Raw genomic sequence first — 22033 nt, 5'->3', positions numbered from 1 at the left:
TACCATGCCCCATATGTTACAGTTATCTACTGTGGGAACCATTCCAAATGGCAAACACATTGTTTAATATTCTATGTTTATCCTGAGGTCCCGTATGGGGAAATACGGCTTTCAGCGTGTTTATTTTTTGAGCTAACCAAAATGGAATTTCTTCTTGTTTGGCGGGTACTTTACCCATGATCGAATGTACAGTTGCAGGATTAATGCCAGTTGTTACTGAATGTGGTTGCACTGGTGCAGCATGTCCTACTTTTGGGTTTAATGTTTGCATTACAAACTGTACTAATCGTCTGTATATTTCCGTCAGCTCAGCGTATAAGCAATGGACCTCAGATACCGCTAGGTTCCCTGCAGCAGGGTGAGGTGTATAAGTGGCCAATAAAGGCCAGGTAGGACAATAATTACTTTGAGGACCTCACCTAACGTGTCAAATTGTGTGGGGTAGAGTGCCATCAAGCCAATCATTATGTTTTTGATAAGATAGAGGTATTTCTAAATATGCATATGCTTTGTATTGTGCCGGCACGTTTGAAGATGTACAATGCTGAAATGTATTTGTGTTCCCATCAACTGCTCGAAATGTGACCCAGGAATCAAAAAGTTCTGTTCTAAAGAAATGGGACTGGACCCCCGTAGGCCGTTAGGCAATGTGCCAGTAAATGTGCAGTAAGTGGTGGTCACGTATTGACTACAATTGCCACCTGTTGTAGAGTCGCCATAATGAATGAAACATTTTGTTCGGAGATAAGCACACCAAATTGCTATTATCCTTTTAGAGTTCAAACTTGAACAACCTACAGCGTTAGGTAGGTACTCCCTACTTACCTGAGAAGAAAATCCTCAATACCACAGAAGTCTCCGTATGTAGTACTGAGGTGTCTTTGTATGCAGTGAGACAGAGATACTTAGGAGGACCCGAAAATTAGAGCCTGACCAAATGTTGGGTGCCATGTTGCATGGGCTCTCATTATTCTAATGAGACTACTGGATTTGAACCTAATCTGGGTTTTGCTCCGGCTAACTAGCAGTGCATCATCTCCACCCAAGAGCAGGGATGATAGGGCAGCTGAGCGCATGACAAAATTGACTCCTCAGGGAAATTGTGGTCACTCAGATCTCATCCGTTTCTCTCAATTACATTAGTCTCACATATACAAGGACAAGCAGAGGCAGTATATGTTTCATTAAGGTTTTAATGAAGCAACTGCATCTTAGATGCTAAAGCATGTACTGCAATAACCAAGACAACAAAGCATGAGAGGAAAAAAATTGGGACAAGGAGAGTGAAGCATAGAAATAACGCTCCCATATTGTCACTAGAGTCAATGGACTAATTCCTACCTAGGCTATGTTAGAGCACAGCATGTTATGCTCTAGTTCTACCCTTCAGGTTCCCCTGGGAAGACATCATCCCCCATAAATGATCAGAGGCCTGAAGTCTGCATAAGCAGCTGTAGCGAAGCGTGCAGCAATCAGCATACAGTTGTGGGCATCTGGCTTGAATCTCCCTTTAACGTGTGTGGGGCACTAAAGTGTTTTCATAATAAAACAACTGATGTTCTGAGAAAATGTCCCTACATAAGGATGTGTGTGTTTCTATGAATACCAGAGACAAAACGTTACCACGTTCACCGGAAACCTATCTTACTTTAGTCTTGAGAGAAGCAAGGGGTGCTTGTTTTAAGAACACAGTGCTGGCCTAAGAAAAGAACAGCTAGATAGAAATAAATAAAACAAGACCGCAAATGTGGCTTTTGTTAAAATAATAAACAAAGCTGAATAAAACATATCTGGGTTAAAGTGCACAGCGGCAGGCCTAGTGTGCTAAAATAACATGCATGGAGCTATAACTAAAATGACTACACAATACTAGTTTAGTGTCAACTGTAATGTTATGAAGAGAAAATTCTTAAGGACAACTTCATTGACACGCATTATATTGGCATCATTTTTTTTAAGATTACAATAATATGGCAGACACAGCAGGCCTTCTGGAGAGATTCTACAAAGAATTATTACACTGCAAATCTTCTATCCCCAGGTTGGCCAAAAGGGTAATCACCACTAAACACCTCGCAATAACAAGCCACTCCAAAAGACTGATAGCCTGATTTAGAGTTTTGAACACGCTACTCTGTAACAAACAAGACATATATTCCATCCGCTGTATTAAGATTCCCATAAAATATAAGGGGATGGTGAAAAGTGGACAGGACATCCATCACATTTTTGACGGAGTAAACCATCCACCAAATTCTAAATCATGCCCCTAGTGACTTTAAAATATGTTTCATAGTAATTGAATCAGGCCTACTGATTTTGTCAAAACCTTTTAGATTTTGAGACTTTATGAAACAAAGTAACTGTCTACACGCCTTTGCACAGCCTGTTAATAATCAATAGCCTTTTACACATACTTTACAGAATAAGTGAGTCTGAACTTTCTGGCTTTGTCATAATATTTCCTAATAGGCAAATGAAACACATATAGGTGGTCATTATGACATTCGCAGTGAGTGACAAAGTGACGAAAATACCGTCAATAGACCAGTAGTAATTACTGCCAAATTATGACCATGGCCATGAGAACTCCCATAAACAGCCAATGTACCACACCATCTGCTGGGGCATTAACACCACGCACGACAGCGGTAGCCATCAACAGCCAGGCGGAAGACAAAGTATTGCCCACTACATCACAACACAGCACACCGCAACGATTTCCGGGGCGGAACCAGTGCCATCAAAAGCCTGGTGGAAACACTGCACAGAAGAGGAAAGATTCACCATCAGAGACACAGAGAAGGACAACGCTGCCGTGGAACCGGAACTGCAAGTCTTCCCGACGCTCTTCTACGCCATGCTCTACCTGGAACACCAATGCTGACAAAGACGACGACGGTGAGTACAGCCACTTAGCACACAAGGGAGGGAGGGAGGAAAACGAGAGTGACATACACACGCACAAAACACACCAGAGACACACACACCATACACACAACCAGCTGCAGACGAAAAACAATGGCACAAGACACCCAGCATAATAATAAAAGGACAACAAGAAGGCAGTAATGAGAATGTATTGAATGCGAACAGCCACCAAATATGCCAATTGGATAAGAAAGAGCTGCATACAAATGTCCACAAAGGGCCAATGCAGAGTCCAAAGTACTAAGGGCCCACATGACCACACTTGTTTCCTGACATCATCCACACAGAACTCTATAGGGGCATCATTTTGCAAGTGGGTAGGCACCTCAGGAGTTTGGAGGTGGGGGGCACCTCAGCCAAAGTCGGGATCTTGCCCACTGGTTCTGGAGGGGGCTCCTGGGGAGTGCAAGGTTACAGTCTCTCAGGTGGGTGACTTGCCCACTGGTTCTGGAGGGGGCTCCATGTACAGTAGTCCCTAGAGGGTGGCCTACATGCCCTCTGCTGGAGGTGAGGGCTGCACTGTTTCATCTGGAGGTGAGGGCTGCACTGTGTCAGGGACATATACGTGTGTGTTTTATATGTCCTGGTAGTGGAAAACTCCTAAATTTGTTTTCCACTACTGTGACGTCTGCTCCTCTCATAGCCCAGCATTAGAACTTCCCTCAAATACTGTTTAGTGGTACATTCTGATCTGAAAGAAGTAGCCCTATCATGTTTAGTATGAACAGAAAGGTAATAGAAAATCCTGCTCACTAGTGAAATCCAATGCACACCCTTTTTTTCTACGCATCTCCTCCTCTGCTGTCTCCGTGCGTGTTATTTTTTACGCAAACCAGGTACTTTGTGTACTCAAGAGACAACTGTTGCTTTTTTAGATTAAGAATTTTAAGACTCTTTTTCAACTTACAAAAGTAATATCTCAAATTATGCTTTTTGAATCTAACCAGATAAATTTTATATATTTTTTAAAACCTGTGTGGTGTTTTCACTGTGTTACTGTATGATTTTTTGCACAAATATTTTACACATTGCCTTCTAAGTTAAGCCTGCCTGATCTGTGCCAAGCTACCAGAAGGTGAGCTTAGGATAATTTGGATTGTGTTGTTACTTACCTTGACTCGGTCTGTGGTCACTACTTTGACAGGGTACATACCTCTTCCAACTGGAGACCCCGATTTCTAACAATGACTTAAAACAATGTATGGCTGAAGGAGATAATGGTCCTTCACAGCTCAAATGATGTGGTTAAGAACAAATGGTCAACATGTTTCTTGCCTTTGGAATGTCATTAATGATCTAGGCAATTGTTCAGGACCGTGTGAACCTAATCTACAACTGTTTGGGTTGATAGTTAAAAGTGCATAAGTGGCCAATAATAAAATCACCCAACTGCTATGTTGATATTGATACCTTATATAGAATAGTTGTAAATAGTCTGAACTGGAAAGTTAAAATAAATAAATATATTAAATATTGTCACCACAGCAGATGACTCAGTCATTGTACTCATTAAATGAATGATGCAGATCAAAGATACATATTGTATTGGGTAGCATTGGCCACAGACATAAAACAAATAGTATATTGGTATCAGTGAGTCTGACATTAGCAGGATAACATTTCACACAGGTAGTACACTCATGTCAAAAGTGTAAATCACAACACCATCGACCCATGCACTCTACACTTAGGCCCTCATTACAATGTTGGTGGTCTTTTGGCAAGATCACTGTGGTGGAGGTTGCCAGCCCGCCGTATTAGGAGTACACAAAGTATTCCACCTAAAAACAGCCACAAATCCGACAGTGCCAGGACATAGAAGGGTGGAAAAGAGGTGGTTGCACCACCTGCACCGCCATGCCGACAACTTTCCACCCACCGGATTACGACCCACAAATCAGCTGAGCAGTCCTTCCATGGCGGAAAACCATTGGCGGTCCAGACCGCAGAGCTCATAACTCACTCCTGTCAGAACACAACACCACATTGGACAGTTTGAATACCCCACACCAGACACACATCCACACACCAGGCACACTGTTGGAAATTGGGTTTTTGGTTGGCAGTCAGGTTACCCCTTGTCCAAGCCAAAGCCCTCACTCTAGTCAGGGTAAGTCACACACAATCCAAGATTATCCTGTGCCCACCCTCTGGTAGCTTGGCACGAGCAGTCAGGCTTAACTTAGAAGGCAATGTGTAAAGTATTAGTGCAATAAATCATACAATACCACCATATAGCACCACAAAAATACACCACACAGTGTTTAGAAAAATATATATAATATTTATCAGGATAATTGTAGGTCAAAAAGAATAAAGTTGCAATGGGAAATTTGTAGAGATATCACTGAAAAGTGATATAAAGGGCCTCATTCCGAGGCCGGCGTGTGGCGGTCGCCGCCCACCTGGCTGGGACCGCCATATGGCCGCTCCCCGGTCGAAAGACCGCGGAGGTCATTCTGGCTTTCCCGCTGGGCTGGGCTGCTAAGCAGACACTGAAATTCTTAGTGGAGCCCTCTTGCGGGGGCCCCATGCCATTGGCATGGGCACTGCAGGGGCCCCCAGGGGCCCCACGACACCCCATACCGCCATCCTGTTACTGGCGGGCGAACCGCCAGGAACAGGATGGCGGTATGGGGTGTCGGAATCCCCATGGCGGCACAGCAAGCTGCGCCGCCATGGAGGATTCTGCAGGGCAGCGGGAAAACCGGCGGGAGACCGCCGGTTTTCCTGTTCTGACCGCCGCCATACCGCCGCGGTCAGAATGCCCTGCGGAGCACCGCCAGCCTGTTGGCGGTGCTCCCGCCGACCCTGGCCCCGGCGGTCCTTGACCGCCGGGGTCAGAATGACCCCCAAAGTGTCTTAAGTCTTTAGAAGATAAACAAAGGGCCTCATTCTGAGGCCGGCGGTCGCCGCCCGCCTGGCTGGAACCGCCACATGGCCGCTCCGCGGTCGAAAGACCACGGAGGCCATTCTGGCTTTCCCGCTGGGCTGGCGGGCGACCGCCAGAAGGCCGCCCGCCAGCCCAGCGGGAAACCCCTTCCCACGAGGAAGCCGGCTCCAAATGGAGCCGGCGGAGTGGGAAGGGTGCGACGGGTGCGACGGGTGCAGTAGCACCCGTCGCGAATTTCAGTGTCTGCTAAGCAGACACTGAAATTCAAAGTGGGGCCCTCTTACGGGGGCCCCTGCAGTGCCCATGGCATTGGCATGGGCACTGCAGGGGCCCCCAGGGGCCCCACGACACCCCTCACCGCCATCCTGTTCCTGGTGGTCGGAACCGCCAGGAACAGGATGGCGGTGAGGGGGTCGGAATACCCCATGCCGGCGCAGCAAGCTGCGCCGCCATAGGGGATTCCTCAGGGCAGCGGAAAACCGTCGGGACACCGCCGGTTTTCCTGTTCTGACCGCGGCCATACCGCCGCAGTCAGAATGCCCTGCGGAGCACCGCCAGCCTGTTGGCGGTGCTCCCGCCGACCCCAGCCCCCGCGGTCCTTGACCGCCGGGGTCGGAATGACCCCCAAAGTCTCTTTCAAGCACAAGTACCTGGTTTGGAGTGGAAAAATCTCCTCAGAGGGCCACAAAGGAAGAGGTGCGTGGAAAAAGGGTGTGTGCGTCGATTTCTCCCCAGCACACACGGACTCGCGTCGTTATTTTCCACGCGGGGAAGTCGTGCGTCGTTTTCCGGCACGCAGACAGTCTCTTTCTGTGGATCGCGGGGATTACCAGATGTCCCGGGTCTGTGCGTGGATTTTCCTGCTTGTTCTCCGGCTGCGCGTCGGTCTGCGGGGCTGCGCGTCGAAATTACGATCTCACGGCAGGCGTTGCGTCGATTTCTCCTCTAGACGTCGGTCTGCGGGGCTGCGCGTCGAGATTATGATCTCACGGCAGACGTCGCGTCGATTTCTCCTCTAGAGGTCGGGTGGCGTTGTCCTTGTGGAGCCGTGCGTCGGATTTTCGGTCGGCCCAAGAGCGTCGTGTCGATCAGCGTCGGTGTGCGGCGTTTTTCTCGCCGCGGGACAAGCTGTGCGTCGAAATTTGCGGTGCACGGAGCGTCCAAGTGAAAAAGGGAAGTCTTTTTGGTCCTGAGACTTCAGGGAACAGGAGGCAAGCTCTATCCAAGCCCATGGAGAGCACTTTCACAGCTAGACAAGAGTTCAGCAAGGCAGCAGGGCAACAGCAAGGCAGTAGTCCTTTGTAGAAAGCAGACAGGTGAGTCCTTTGAGCAGCCAGGCAGTTCTTCTTGGCAGGATGTAGTTTCTGGTTCAGGTTCCTTCTCCAGCAAGTGTCTGATGAGGTAGGGCAGAGGCCCTATTTTATACCCAAATGTGCCTTTGAAGTGGGGGAGACTTCAAAGAGTGGCTAAGTGCACCAGGTCCCCTTTCAGTTCAATCCTGTCTGCCAGGGTCCCAGTAGGGGGTGTGGCAGTCCTTTGTGTGAGAGCAGGCCCTCCACCCTCCCAGCCCAGGAAGACCCATTCAAATTGCAGATGTATGCAAGTGAGGCTGAGTACCCTGTGTTTGGGGTGTGTCTGAGTGAATGCATAAGGAGCTGTCAACCAAGCCCAGCCAGACGTGAATTGTAAGGCACAGAAAGATTTAAGTGCAAAGAAATGCTCACTTTCTAAAAGTGGCATTTCTAGAATAGTAATATTAACTCCGACTTCACCAGTCAGCAGGATTTTGTATTACCATTCTGGCCATACTAAATATGACCTTCCTGCTCCTTTCAGATCAGCAGCTGCCACTTCAACAGTGTATGAGGGCAGCCCCAATGTTAGCCTATGAAGGGAGCAGGCCTCACAGTAGTGTAAAAATGAATTTAGGAGTTTTACACTACCAGGACATATAACTACATAGGTACATGTCCTGCCTTTTACCTACACAGCACCCTGCTCTAGGGGTTACCTAGGGCACACCTTAGGGGTGACTTATATGTAGAAAAAGGGGAGTTCTAGGATTGGCAAGTACTTTTAAATGCCAAGTCGGGGTGGCAGTGAAACTGCACACACAGGTCTTGCAATGACAAGCCTGAGACAAGGGGAAGGGGGCTACTTGAGTGGGTGGCACAACCAGTGCTGCAGATCCACTAGTAGCATTTAATCTACCGGCCCTAGGCACCTGTAGTGCACATTACTAGGGTCTTATAAGTAGATTAAATAGTTCAATCAGGTATGATCCAAAGTTACCATGTTTAAAGGGAGAGAGCATATGCACTTTAGCACTGGTTAGCAGTGGTAAAGTGCGCAGAGTCTAAAAACCAGCAAAAACAGTATCCAAAAAGTGGAGGGAGGCAGGCAAAAAGTTAGGGGTGACTACCCTAAGGCTGTCAGGTCTAACACACACCTACTCACAGCACTATATAACACACCCCCACACAACCCACAATCCTTTGCGCAACTAACAAATTACACAGACATTGAGTAGCCACAATTCATATAGCACATGTACACCATAGGCACTCATACACTTCACACTCACCACACACTGCACCAAAACACCACCAACACCATAAACACATCACATCTAAACAGAAGCACCACAACTCACTGCCAAACAACACACACCCCACAATGCAACCACCATGTCACGCCATGAGCACCCAAGGTTCACCAATAAGAACTGCGGGTCATGGTTGATAAAATCCTAAGGGTAGAGCCACAATTCTTTGGAGCACAGGTTCAGCAGACCTCCATAGCCAGGAAAATAGAGTTATGGCAGAAAAACGTCAACAGGGTTAACTCAATGGGCAGCCATCCATGTGCAAAGGAGGACATCAGGAAACGGTGGAATGGCATACAGGGGAAGTTGTGTTCCATTGCGTCCAGGCACCAACTGGAAGTAATGAAGACTGGTGGTGGGCCCCACCTACTCCCCCAGAGTCTTGGACATCCTGCATCCTGAGGTCCTGACTGGAATACCTGGAAGACTGGACTCTGGTGAGTTACTAATACTCCCCTGCCAGTAATTTGTCCTGTCCAGCAAGCTTCCTCACCATCCAATCACTACCCAAATCACTCCATCTCATACTACACCTCCCACCTACTCACCTAATGCCCCTCTCCTGCATGCCACACTGCCACCCACCCCCAATGCCCACACACTCCCTGCCAAGTGTACGGATAGCACTGCCGATAACAATCACTGTGACTCCCATAATGAACTGGCACGTCCACCACAAAATCTGCATTCTGCACATCACATCACACCTGTTGCATGTATAACAATTGCACTAGCTGCAGCAACTGGATGCTTTGACTGAGGATCACTAGATGGCAATGACAGCAATGCTATGGCAATGTAAAAATAGCTCAGACACAGACACAACACTTTCACCAATCCAAAGGGACACTAATCCAGGCAAACAACCCTGAAATGGACTAATCCTGGCCATGACAGTAAATAGGTATACTCCATGCACAACAGGCACAGACAGGACTAACAACCTTGCACCCACATATACCCACCTCCCATTTTTACACTATACTGCAATGTACAGCCATTCCTAATCACATACCCAGCAAGCCAGAATGCCCATCAGCTAAGAGGGCAAACCTGTCATGTGAACCATCACACAGGAATACAACCAACCCACTGAGCTAAAGTGACAAGGCCAGATGCAAACAAGCCCAAGGAGCATGGTACACATCTCACAGTCCACCATCCACAAACAGTGTTAGCAGTACTGTACCTGTCAATGCCATTGCTGGGAATCAAGTCAAGCCACTGTATGCATCGGACTAAGAGACAACCATACACACCTACAACATATAACTCTCTCTCACTCCATCCATAACACTGCCACAACAATGACCGAGAGATTACCAGAGACTGCCAGCCCTCCTCAAGATGAAGGCCCCATGGGCACAACACCACTGGATGTCTGAACAGACACAACCTACCTGGCCCATCTGGGACCCACAGTCAGTCTACCACTTCCTGCCTCACCCTGTCCACACCAACACCCTACCCCACAGCTTCTGGCAACAATAACTCAGCCAACCCTTCGTTACCAAACCTGTGCCCCAAGGACTGGTCAATCAATAAATGCCTCACAGTACAGGGCCCTGAGTCGACTCTTCACACCCAAGACAATGAAGGTCCTTGTGAAACTGGGAGTGGGCACACTGTGCTAGTGGCACAGGCACATGGGGAGGTGGGCGTGGGTGGGAACCTGTGGACCAGAGGAAGGGGCACCCAAGGAAGGCATCTGACCAGGAAGCCATCTCCCAAGTCCCAGGAGCATATCAACTATCCCAGGACAGGATGGGGAAGATTATATCCATGATGGGGGAAAACCAGAGGCTGCAAAGGGAATATCACCAGGAGGTCATGCAGCAGTGGCAGGCCCACAATGACACAATGGCCTCCATTGCAGGGGTGCTCAGGAACATTAACACCACCCTGCGTGCTTCCTCCGTCCAACAGCAGGCCCATTCCACTAGCCACAGCACATCAAAGCCCTCAATATCTGTGGCTGCTAGTGGAATGGAGGCTGTGCCAGAGCAGGCACAGGCTTCAGGAACCCCTCCCTCTGTAGCTGGAGAACACCCCCCACAACTGTGCATGTCCATCCAGACAACCGGCTGGAGCAGTTGCCAAGACCACAACCACTGCCAGGAAGTGATCCTCACCTGATAGCTCTCCCTTGTGTGCAACTGAGATACCCTGTTGACTGATCAATGCCCAAACTCCATTTTCCCATGGCCCATGGACACAGGACCTGTGCTATCTACAGCTGTGCCACCTACTCTCAAGATTTCTTGTACCATGACCCCACTCATCACCCAAGTCACAACAAACACCAGTGATCACAGCCACTGGATTTGTGTGTTTATTTGTACAGGAAAAAAAAGTATGTTTACCTATTTGTCAAAGTGGAATGGGCCACTTTCCAACAGGCAGTGTAAAGGTCTGCAGAGGGAAGTATCCTCTGCAGTAGACACAGTACAAAAGATATGTGCCAGGGCTGATGTAAGGGAGTCACTAGTGTTGCCACACAACAGAGTAAATCTACACATCCAACTTGCAAAAATACCTTTACAGAGATCACCAACAGGATAGGAGGCATGGTGACAGCTAAAGCACATATGTCATCCATACTGGACGTGCCCAGTGTAGCAGACAACTAAACATGGCATGACAGATAACGCCCATACAGCACCAGTTTCAGGAAATATGGCACCTCAAATGTGCTAAACTCCACAATGTGCACAGTAACCAAAGGATACAGAACATGCATGCCTCTAGAAATAGGTAGGAGTGTCAAAGATAAACAGTGCACAGTCAGTAGTTGGAATGACATGAGAAAATAAGAACAGGACTATGTAGGACACATTGCACAATACTGGCCTGTCCATGAGTGATGTGATGCATTCAACCTGCAGAGAGTACATGTCAGAGTCAACACATTACTACTCTGCACCTTACATGCAGTCAGCCACCTCACACAACACACACATGGGGACGTGCACACATTACACCACCACTGATATACCATATCAGGCCTTTACCAGTATCTGATACTCCCCATTTTACGCATTAGGATGTATTACACAGTCTGACAGAAGCGGAAGTGGAAGCAGCGTCTGAGAGGGTGTCTGAGGAGCACCACACAGGAGCCATGAACCGCGGCCGTGAGAGTAGCTGCGAGAGAAGCTGCCCGGGTCTTTGCAGTGCCGCGGTACCGTAGTGCCAGAACCGCAGAATTGGAAGCAGCATCTGAGGAGCGCCACACAGAAACCAGGAGCTGCGGCCGTGAGCCGCGAGAGAAGCTGCCCGGCTCTTTGCAGTGCCGTGGTACCATAGTGCCAGAACCGAGCGAGCGAGCTCAGTGGAGACGAGCAGGCGGAGGACGCCGGGCGGACCCGGAGCAGCGGGTCTCCTGTGAGGCACGGCTCTTTCCTGTCTCATCTCCCTTTAACCTGGCATGGGACCGGAAGCACAGATCGCTTCTACCCCCCCAGCCACTCCAATTTGATTTGAGCAGCAATCCCCATTCTTGGAATTGGCTACCAGCAGTATTAAGTAGCTCTACCACAACCTTCAGGCTAACAGTACCATCAATGTAGCAATGAGCTTACCCTTATATCTTGGAATGTGGCAGGTATGAAATCTAAGGGGGAAAAAAATTGACTTTTTGAACTCCTTAAATCCTGATATAATTTGCCTCTAAGAAACCTGGTCTATTGGGGAGCTGCGGTTCAAAAATGACTATTCCTTTTGCTGTAAGGCCTCCCCCTCAACAAGGGGTCATGCAAAGGGAGGAGTTGCATGTTTGCTGGCAAATAGACTACATTGGCAGCATGAATGCTTTAGGGATCCCAGTAATTTGTTTGTAGCAGTAACTTTACACTACATTGTAGTAGGAGACAAGGTAACCTCCCTTGCTTTGATTAACTCATATGTCCCTCCTGGTGTCCCTTTTAATATTCTTATCTTATCTAGCCAAGGTATTTTTTTACATTAAGGAACTCTGTGACAGGGATCCAGGAACACAAATCATCATGGTAGGATACTTAAATTGTAAGATTTCAAACCTGGGTCTTGAATCCTTTTGGGATGAAGAAAAGGAGGAAGCATTTGGACTACTTCCTTATATTTTTCCTCATAAACTAAGGCTTGATAAGCGTGGGAAGCTTTTGCTTGAGTATCTGAGAGAGAATAATTGTATTGTTGCTAATGGTAGACTCTCATCTGATTCCCCAGCCCATTGTGCTCATAAATCCCACAGGGGTGCTGCAATTTTGGACTATGTGGTAACAAACTATCAGTCCTTCTCCCTGTTAAAGGAAATAATAGTATTACAGACTACACTTAGTGATCATAATGTTTTGGTAGTATCTCTTGACTTGGAGGCTCAACTTACTGATTCATGGAGTTTAGCAGGGCAGCATCCCACCTGAATGTTAAAAATGGGAGATCATATTGGTCCCCAAGTAGTCTTAAGGGGCTCAAAGATATCCTAGAAAGTACCCTGAATGATCTTGGTAGCTGGGTAGGAAAAGTAATAGAGAGTTTTTCTAGTTTTATGCAACTAGTTTCTTCGATCCCTCATCAGAAGTCCCAGAATAAACATATAGCAAAACCCAGTTCCCTGTTATTATTCAATAGAGAAATTAATGCTCTTATTCGTAAACAGCATTGGGACTATACATCTGCGAGGCAATCCCAGCTAGACATCTTAAAAAGAAGGAGGAAGTTAAGAGTGCGCCTAAACAAGGATGCCACAGATAGATTCTGGGTTGCAGTAAGAGCAGCAGCCTCTTACGGCCACATAAGGCGGTTTTGGTCCCTGATTGCAGAGGGGTGTGGTACAAGAACCAGGCCCCTCCCAATATCTATCAGCGAATTAAGCTAGTTGACTTTTCTATCTTACCTTTATGCTTCTAATGGGACTACAGTGGATTTTCCTCAAACCAGTCTCGATTCCTTATATTCATATCCCACTCTAAAAGAAATTGAGGCTGCTATAAGAGATATGCGCTACTCAGCTGCGATGGGACCGGATGAAATTCCAATACTGATAATAAAACAAGATATATCCTTCTGGTATAGGATTTTATTACCGGTGTATCAACATTGCTACGAAGCCAGGAATGTCCCTCAATCCTGGAAGGGTAGCGTCATTGTCCCTCTGTATAAAAACGGGGGTTTAAGTTGCCCTAAGTATTACCACCAGATTTCACTTTTGGATGCGGTCGGAAAAATCTTTACCACATTTTTACTGTCACAGGTTAATGATTGGACAGAAAGGTTTAAAAGTATCCCCCCAGAGCAGTCTGGCTTCAGGAGAAATCATGGCACAGTTGATAATAGCTCTGTTTTGCAAAGTAATTAATGAAAAATATGTTTCTCTGCGGGGGAAGTTATCTATGCAGCCTTTATAAATTTCGCTACAGCATTCAATAAGGTAGACTGTGTCTTGTTATGGAAGAAGCTCCTAAGACTAGGCATGCCTGGCATCCTCTTTGACCTTGTGGTAGCCCTTCAATCCTCAACCTCGTGCAGAGTCTTGTTAGGGGGTGAACAAGGTCATTTCAACCAAAAACCACCTAAAACAATGATGTATGTTAGCTCCATTGCTATTTTCCCTGTATCTTTCAGATTTACCCGCTCATTTAACTGAATGTGAGGGCTTTGCCCATAAATTAGGAGGTAGATCCCTATGCTGCCTACTTTATGCAGAGAACATAATCATTTTAGATCGCACCCCAAAGAGCCTTAATAACCGATTACAAGTCCTTGAACAATACACTGAAGCTCCCTTCTTAAAAATAAATTGCTCAAAAAGCTAAATTCTGTGTTTTCATGGGAATACAAGTCTCAAGTACAGCAACTTTTCCTGGTCCTTGGGAGCTCAACCACTCGAAAGAGTAACCTCTTTCACATTTTTGGGTAAAATTGTCTGTGGGAATCTTAAAGATAGAGAACATATTGAGCACAACCAAAGGAAGGCCCAATCTCAAGCTAACGGTCTGAACGCCTTATATAGGGCAACAGGCAGAAGGCATTTTATACATCACTTAGATGTTTATCGGGCGAAGATACCTCCATCTCTATTGTATAGTATAGAGCATATTGCGTTATCAAAGTGGATCTTTCTCAATAAAATCGAGTGACGTATCTTAAGGAATATTTTAATTCTGCCTTTTCCGCACCATTATTAAGACTTGAGATGGGCCTTCACAGCTCTTTTAATCAAGGCCTGGCTGCAGTAATTAGTTGGATGTTTAATCTGATGAAGTGCACTAACGACTCTTTGTGGTTACTGCTTAAAAAAGAAATATTAGCTGGTCATAAAGTCAAACATACCATTTGCAGGAACTTTCTATATGCCATGGATCATCTACAATTACATCCTTCTACAATTTTTACTCTCTCTCCAGCACAGCTTAAATCCACACTTAGGAAAGCAACCTGGGCGGTGAGTTTCTGCCAGGACAGCCAGGTCTGTGCACATAGGTAGAGTTTTCATACAATATAAAATTCCTTAGGATCAAGGGTCACACCGCGCTACCTTATCTGGAACCTGCCTCATGGGGTGAGATGATTCTGGCTCCTGCTGCGATAGGGGCAGCTCCCCCTAAACACATTACAAGATTTGAAACATGTTGTTTTAATCTGCCCGGCCCTATTGCCCTATCACCGCAGTTGGCTGCGCACTATTTGTCTCACTTTTTCTTTTAGTACTGCTTCTAACCTATTATAAGCCTTACTCATTCCGCCTAATGAAATGTTTTGTGCTAGAGTTTTTAACTATTTTAAGAGTTTTTTTTAACTTTGTATTAGCGTAATCAACTTGTTTTTCAAAGTTTAATTTGTTTGCTATCTTCATGTTTCTTCTTTTAATACAATTCTGTACTACTTTATGTGGATCTCCGTTGGAGTTCCGTAACATAATAAACTTGACTTGACTTGATATACCATATCAGGAGGATGATAGATAAAAACCTATGTTGAAATAGCAGACCTGCAAATACACAGACAACAAACCTGTATGTTACTGGAAGTACTGGTTGATGAGCTCAGCCCTTGACTCGGCTCCACTTTCCTCATCTGCCTACTCATCTGTTAGACTTGGCATCATTGGCATGGTCTCCCCAAACTTTTTGCCTCTACTTCCCAGGCTGCTTCTGTGTGCTGGACTCTGTTTTTCCTGTTTTGGTTTGCTCTGGACACTTTACCACAGCTGACCCGTGCTAAAGTGTAAGTGTTCCCTGTATAATTTATATGTGTACATTGGCTTATCCATTATTAGCATATGAAGTCCCTAGTAAAGTGCACTAGAGGTGCCCAGGGCTGGTAGATCAAATGCTACTAATGGGCCTGCAGCACTGGTTGTGCCACCCACATTAGCAGCTCTGTAAACATGGCTCAGTCCTGCCACTGCAGTGTCTGTGTGCGCAGTTTTAAACTGCCAATTTGACTTGGCAAGTGTACCCGATTGCCAGGCCTAATCTTTTTATACATGTAAGGCACCCCTAAGGTAGGCCTTAGGTAGCCTCGTGGGTAGGGTGTAGTGTATGTTATAGGTGGGACATGTAATTATGTGGTTTACATGTCCTGAAAGTGAAATACTCCCAAATTTGTTTTTCACTGTTGTAAGTCTTATCTCTCTCATAGGTTAACATGGGGGCTGCGTTTAAATATTACTAAAGCGCAGGTTCCCTTTGGGACCAGATAGAAACATGGAGTTTGGGGTCTCTGAACTCCCAACTTAAAAATACATCTTTTAATGTAGTTGGTTTTTAGATTGTGTGTTTGAAAATGCCACTTTTAGAAAGTAGGCTTTTTCTTGCTTAAACCATTCTGTGACTCTGCTTGTTTGTGGATTCCTGTCTGGGCCAGTTTGACGGTTGGGCTATTTGCACCTCTCCTCTAGACACAAAGGGAGCTGGTGTGTAGCCTGCATATCCTGATGGGCCATCTGGGCTGAGGGGAGAGGAGGAATGGCCAGTTACACCAGAAAGGGTTGTTCCTGCCCTCACACAATGCAGCCTCCAAACCCCCTGGTGTGTGTCTGGGGCCTGGCCTGGGCAAGGCAGGATCTCAAAAACAACAGAGACTTCTCTTTGAAGTAGGCCTACTTCAAAGGCAGAAAGGGGTATGAGAAAACCACCCATAACCCCTGAAAATCAGATTACTTCTGAAAGCAAGGGGAACATCTGCCAAGGAGAACAGCTGGAGAAGCTGGAGGTGGAGTACTGCCCATGTGCCTGTGACTGTGCTTTGCTTGGTTGGCCTGGAGTAGCTGCTTCTGTCTGAGAGAGGACAAAGACTGACTTTTGTGTGACTTCCCACTGGTGAATAATCTCCAAGGGATTGGACTGAGCTTGCCTCCTATTGTTGAAGTCTCAGGGACAACAAAGACTTCTTTCTGCTAGCTCTTGGAAAATCTGCTGAGAGTCCTGCCTGCCAAGTGGTGCACTAACCTGTCTCTGGGTGCTTGAAAGGTGTAGCTGGTGGAAAAGGCCAGAAATCCACGCAAAGACCGCTGTGCAAGGAAACTTTCGACTCACCACCAGCCTTGCTGCTGATAAATGACGCGCCGCCGGCCTCGCAGCTAAAAATTACACTCCGTGGCTGAGAGATCAATGCAACACCTGCTTGGATCCGAGGTGCCCGTCTGGATCAATGCATCGCTCTCTTGAGGGAGAGTATAAACAACGCATGCCAACCCAACCGGAGGAGGAACGACGCAGGTTCTCTCTTGCATGTGAGTAATCGACACATCGCTAGCCTTTTTCGACACACACTCACCCGTGCGCCTTTATTTTGATGCTACCCAGATACTTTTGTTAAATAACAGCAATCTCACTGTTTTCTAAGGATGAAGACTCTTATTCTTTTTAAAATACATAACTTGACTTGTTTATGTCAGATTTTTTATCGTTTTGGTCTTGTTTTGTTTAGATAAATGTTACCTATTTTTCGAAACCTGTGTTGTGTCATTTTGTAGTGTTTTCACTGAGTACCTGTGTGTGTTGGTACAAATACTTTACACATTACTTCTGAAGTTAACCCTGCCTGCTCATGCCCAGCTACCAAGGGGGTGAGCGGGATTAACTGAGGGTGATTCCCCTTTACCCTGACTAGGGTGAGGGTCCTTGCTTGGACAGGGGGTAACCTGACTGCATTTCTAACATCATCACTTTCCATGTCAGCCTCACCAGCCACCGGTCCAGCTGCCTCCTCCTCCTCAGCTAGTAAGGGTATCTGTCATCTCAGGGCTAGACTGTGAAGCATGAAGCAGGCTACTATCATCTAGCATACCTTTTGGGAACTGTAGAGGAGGGCACCTCCAGAGATGTGTAGGCACCTGAATCTGGCCTTGGTCTTGGAAATGGTTTTCCACTTCAGTGGTAGGGTTCCTCACTGGTGTCAACAGCCAGGAAAGGTTAGGATAGCCGGAGTCACCGTGCTTCAGGGTCTGCAACAGGCAGACCTGACCATCAAGGCTAGTAAGTTCCAGATTGGGCAGGGTTCTGTGGTGTACTTGGGACACCTAGTAGGAGGTGGCAAGGTGCAGCCCCTCCAGGCCAAGAGTAAAACTATCAAGACCTGGCTATCACCTAGAACACAGACTGAAGTGAGAGCCTTTTTAGGCCTCACTGGATACTACAGCAGATTTGTCAAGGTCTATGGTACCATTGTGTCACCCTTAACAGAACTCCCTTCCTAGAAGCAACCTAGTTTGGAGAACTGGACAGAGGCTTGTCAGAAAGCCTTTGATTCTCTGAAGGAAGTCATATGCACGGCCCCCGTGCTCAAGGCCCCTGACTACTCCCAGGAATTTATTGTGCTGACAGATGCTTCAGAGCATGGCATAGGGGCTTTCCTAGCACAGCTAAATGAGGAGGGCTCAGACAAACCAGTAGCCTTTATTAGCAGACGGCTATTACCATGGGAACAGAGGTGGAGTGCAATTGAGAGAGAAGCATTTGCTGTGGTTTGGGTCACTGAAGAAGCTGAGACCATACCTGTTGGGAACTCACTTCCGGGTTCAGACAGACCCCAGGCTCCTCAGATGGCTCATGCAGATGAGGAGTGAGAATCCTAAACTCTTGAGGTGTTCCATTTCCCTACAGGGGATGGATTTACGGTGGAGCATCGCCTGGGGATTGACCATGCCAACGCTGATGGTCTCTCCAGATAATTCCGCCTTAGCGATGAGAGCTCCCAGGAGGTTGGGTAGCTCTCACTACTTTCAGCTGGGGGGACACATGCCTGCCTCCGTCCACTTTTTGGAAACTGTTTTTGCTGGTTTTTAGACTGTGCACTTTACCACTGCTAACCAGTGCTAAAGTGCATATGCATTCTCCCTTTAAACGTGGTAACATTGAATCATACCCAATTGGACTATTTAATTTACCTATAAGTCCCTAGTAGAGGGCACTATATGTGCCCAGGGCCTGTAGATTAAATGCTACTAGTGGGCCTGCAGCACTGATTGTGCCACCCACTTAAGTAGCCCCTTAACCTTGGCTCAGGCCTGCCATTGCTAGGCCTGTGTGTGCAGTTCCACTGCCAATTCGACTTGGCATTTAAAAGTACTTGCCAAGCCTAAAATTCCCCTTTTTCTACATATAAGACACCCCTAAGGTATGCCCTAGGTAACCCATAGGGCAGGGTAAGCAAAAGGCAGGACATGTACCTATGTAGTTTACATGCCCTGGTAGTGTAAAACTCCTAAATTTGTTTTTACACTGCTGTGAGACCTGCTCCCTTCGTAGCCTAACATTGGGACTGCCCTCATACATTGTTTGAATGGTAGCTGCTGATCTAAAGGGAGAAGGAAGGTCATATTTAGTATGACCAGAATGGTGATATAAAATCCTGCTGACTGGTGAAGTTGGATTTAATATTACTATTTTAGAAATGCCACTTTTAGAAAGTGAGCATTTCCCTGCACTTAAATCTTTCTGTGCCATGTAATCCACGTCTGGCTGGGTTTAGTTGACAGCTCCTTGTGTATTCACACCCCAAACACAGGATACTCAGCCTCACTTGCATACATCTGCATTTTGAATGGGTCTTCCTGGGCTGGGAGGGTGGAGGGCCTGTTCTCACACAAAGGACTTGCACACACCCTACTAGGACCCTGGCAGACAGGATTGAACTGAAAGGGGACCTGGTGCACTTTTAAGCCACTCTTTGAAGTCTCCCGCACTTCAAGGGCACATTTGGATATTTAAACAGGGTCTCTGCCCCTTCCAACTCAGACACTTCTTGGAGAAGAAACCTGTAACCAGAGCCTGCATCCTGCCGAGAAGAACTGCCTGGCTGCCCAAAGGACTCATCTGACTGCTTCTGTGAGGGACTGCTGCCTTGCTGTTGCCCTGCTGTCTTGCTGCTCTCTGGCTGCAGTAAAAAAGTGCTCTCCAAGGGCTTGGATAGAGCTTGCCTCCTGTTCCCTGAAGTCTCAGGACCAAAAAGACTTCTCCCTTGCAACTGGACTCCTTGTGCAGAAAAATTTGATGCACAGTTTGCTAAAACTGATGGCACAGCCTGTACAGCGGTGAGAAATTCATTGCATGCCGAGCCGGAACGACATAGCGCGACTTCGCAAGGAGAAGATCAACTTCGGCGCACGGCCCACTGGATGGATGCACAACCAACCTGGGCCGACGCAGCCCTACTTCCAGAGGGGAATTGATGCAGCACCTGCCGTGTGGGAGAGAATTCCACACAAAGCCCACCGGATCGACGCAGCGCTTGTGACTCGCTCCACTAGCCAAGGATTTCACACACAGACCCCGGGGCGTCTGAAAACCCCGCAACCCGAAGAGGATCCACAACCGAGCGCCAGATATTGACCCCCCTGTGTTTCAACTAAACAATGCATCGCCGTGTGTGGCCTTAGAAATCAACGCACACCCCTTTGTTTCCACGCTTTTCCTCCACTGCGACCCTTTACGGAGATTTTTCAATCAGACCAGGTACTTTGTGCTTGAAAGAGATATTGGCCCTCATTACAACCATGGCGGTCGGTGATAAAGCGGCGGTAATACTGCCAACAGGCCAGCAGTAAAAAAAATGGAATTATGACCACGGCGGATACTGCCAGCATAGACAGCTACTTTAACACACCAACTGCCATGGTGGTAGCATCAAACACCGCGGCGGTAACCGCCAACAGCCAGGCGGAAGACAATGTACCACCCACAGCATTAGAACAGGCCTATCTGCCACCTTTACCGGGGTGGTACCAATGCCATCTAAAGCACTGCGGAAAAAGTACACTGAAGGGAAATGACTCACCTCTTGACACTCAAGGAAGAACCACGACACCATGGAGCCCGAGATGCACATTTTTCCAATGCTGGTGTACCTCCTCATACACCAGAACACGAACGCTGGCGAAGACGACCACGGTGAGTACTGCACCTAGCACACAAGGGAGGGGGAAGGAAAAAGAGAGTGACACACACACGCAACACGCAACACGTCCACCCCCCGACTCCCAACACCATACACACGAACAGATGCAACAACATTACATATCCACCCCAAAACACTCATGAATAACGCAAGGACAAAAAGGAATGGATTAAAATGAGTGTAATAGTACAATTTTAGAAAATACATCCATAAATCAATAAACAGTATGTACAATATATACAAAAGGAGGGAGAATACCCAGTCAAAAATGCGCGTGACCCACGGGCCATAACACATAGGCCAAGGCCACACTTGAATCCTGCCTCAATACGGAGAGAACACTGTAGTGGCATCAGGTTGAAAACACACAGGCGCCTCAGGGGGGCGGGGAATGGGGGGGCATCTCAGCCGGAAGATGGTACAACGCCACTGGCCTGGAGGGGGCTCCATGCCCACTGCTTGCTCCTGGGGAGTGCAAAGCCACAGTCTCTCAAGTGGGTTGTTTGCCCACTGCTTGGTCCTGGGGAGTGCAAAGCCACAGTCTCTCAAGTGGGTGGTTAGCCCACTGCTTGGTCCTGGGGAGTGCAAGGCCACAGTCTCCAAAGTGGGTGGTTTGCCCACTGCTTGGTCCTGGGGAGTGCAAAGCCACAGTCTCACAAGTGGGTGGTTTTCCCACTGCTTGGTCCTGGGAGTGCAAAACCACAGTCTCTCAAGTGGGTGGTTTGCCCACTACTTGGTCATGGGGAGTGCAAAGCCACAGTCCCCCAAGTGGGTGGCTTGCCCACTGCTTGGTCCTGGGGAGTGCAAAGCCACAGTCTTTCAAGTCTCTCAAGTGGGTGGTTGCCCACTGCCTGGTCCTGGGGAGTGCAAAGCCACAGTCTCTCAAGTCGATGCCTTTCTCTACTGGTTCTGGAGGGGGCTTGTGCCCAGCGTGCTTCATCCTGCCAAGGAGGGGGTAAGTGGATGCCTTCTTCCACTAGTTCTGGAGGGGGATTTGTGCCCAGTGTGCTTCATTCTGCCAAGGAAGGGGTGAGTGGATGCCTTCTTCCACTGGTTCTGGAGGGGGCTTTGGCCCAGTGTGCTTCATCCTGGAGGGAGCAAGGTCACAGTCTCTCATCTGAGTGTCACACCGAAAGGTGTTGCAGGGGCCAGGATGCACTGCAGCCCATGTAGTCTCTACTACACACTGCTCGCCGGTGGTGACGGCTGCTCAGTGGATGGCA

Source organism: Pleurodeles waltl, chromosome 4_1 (assembly GCF_031143425.1).
Source record: "Pleurodeles waltl isolate 20211129_DDA chromosome 4_1, aPleWal1.hap1.20221129, whole genome shotgun sequence".
NCBI lineage: Eukaryota > Metazoa > Chordata > Amphibia > Caudata > Salamandridae > Pleurodeles > Pleurodeles waltl.
The sequence above is the reverse complement of the archived record's forward strand: the minus strand, read 5'-3'. Positions refer to the sequence as shown.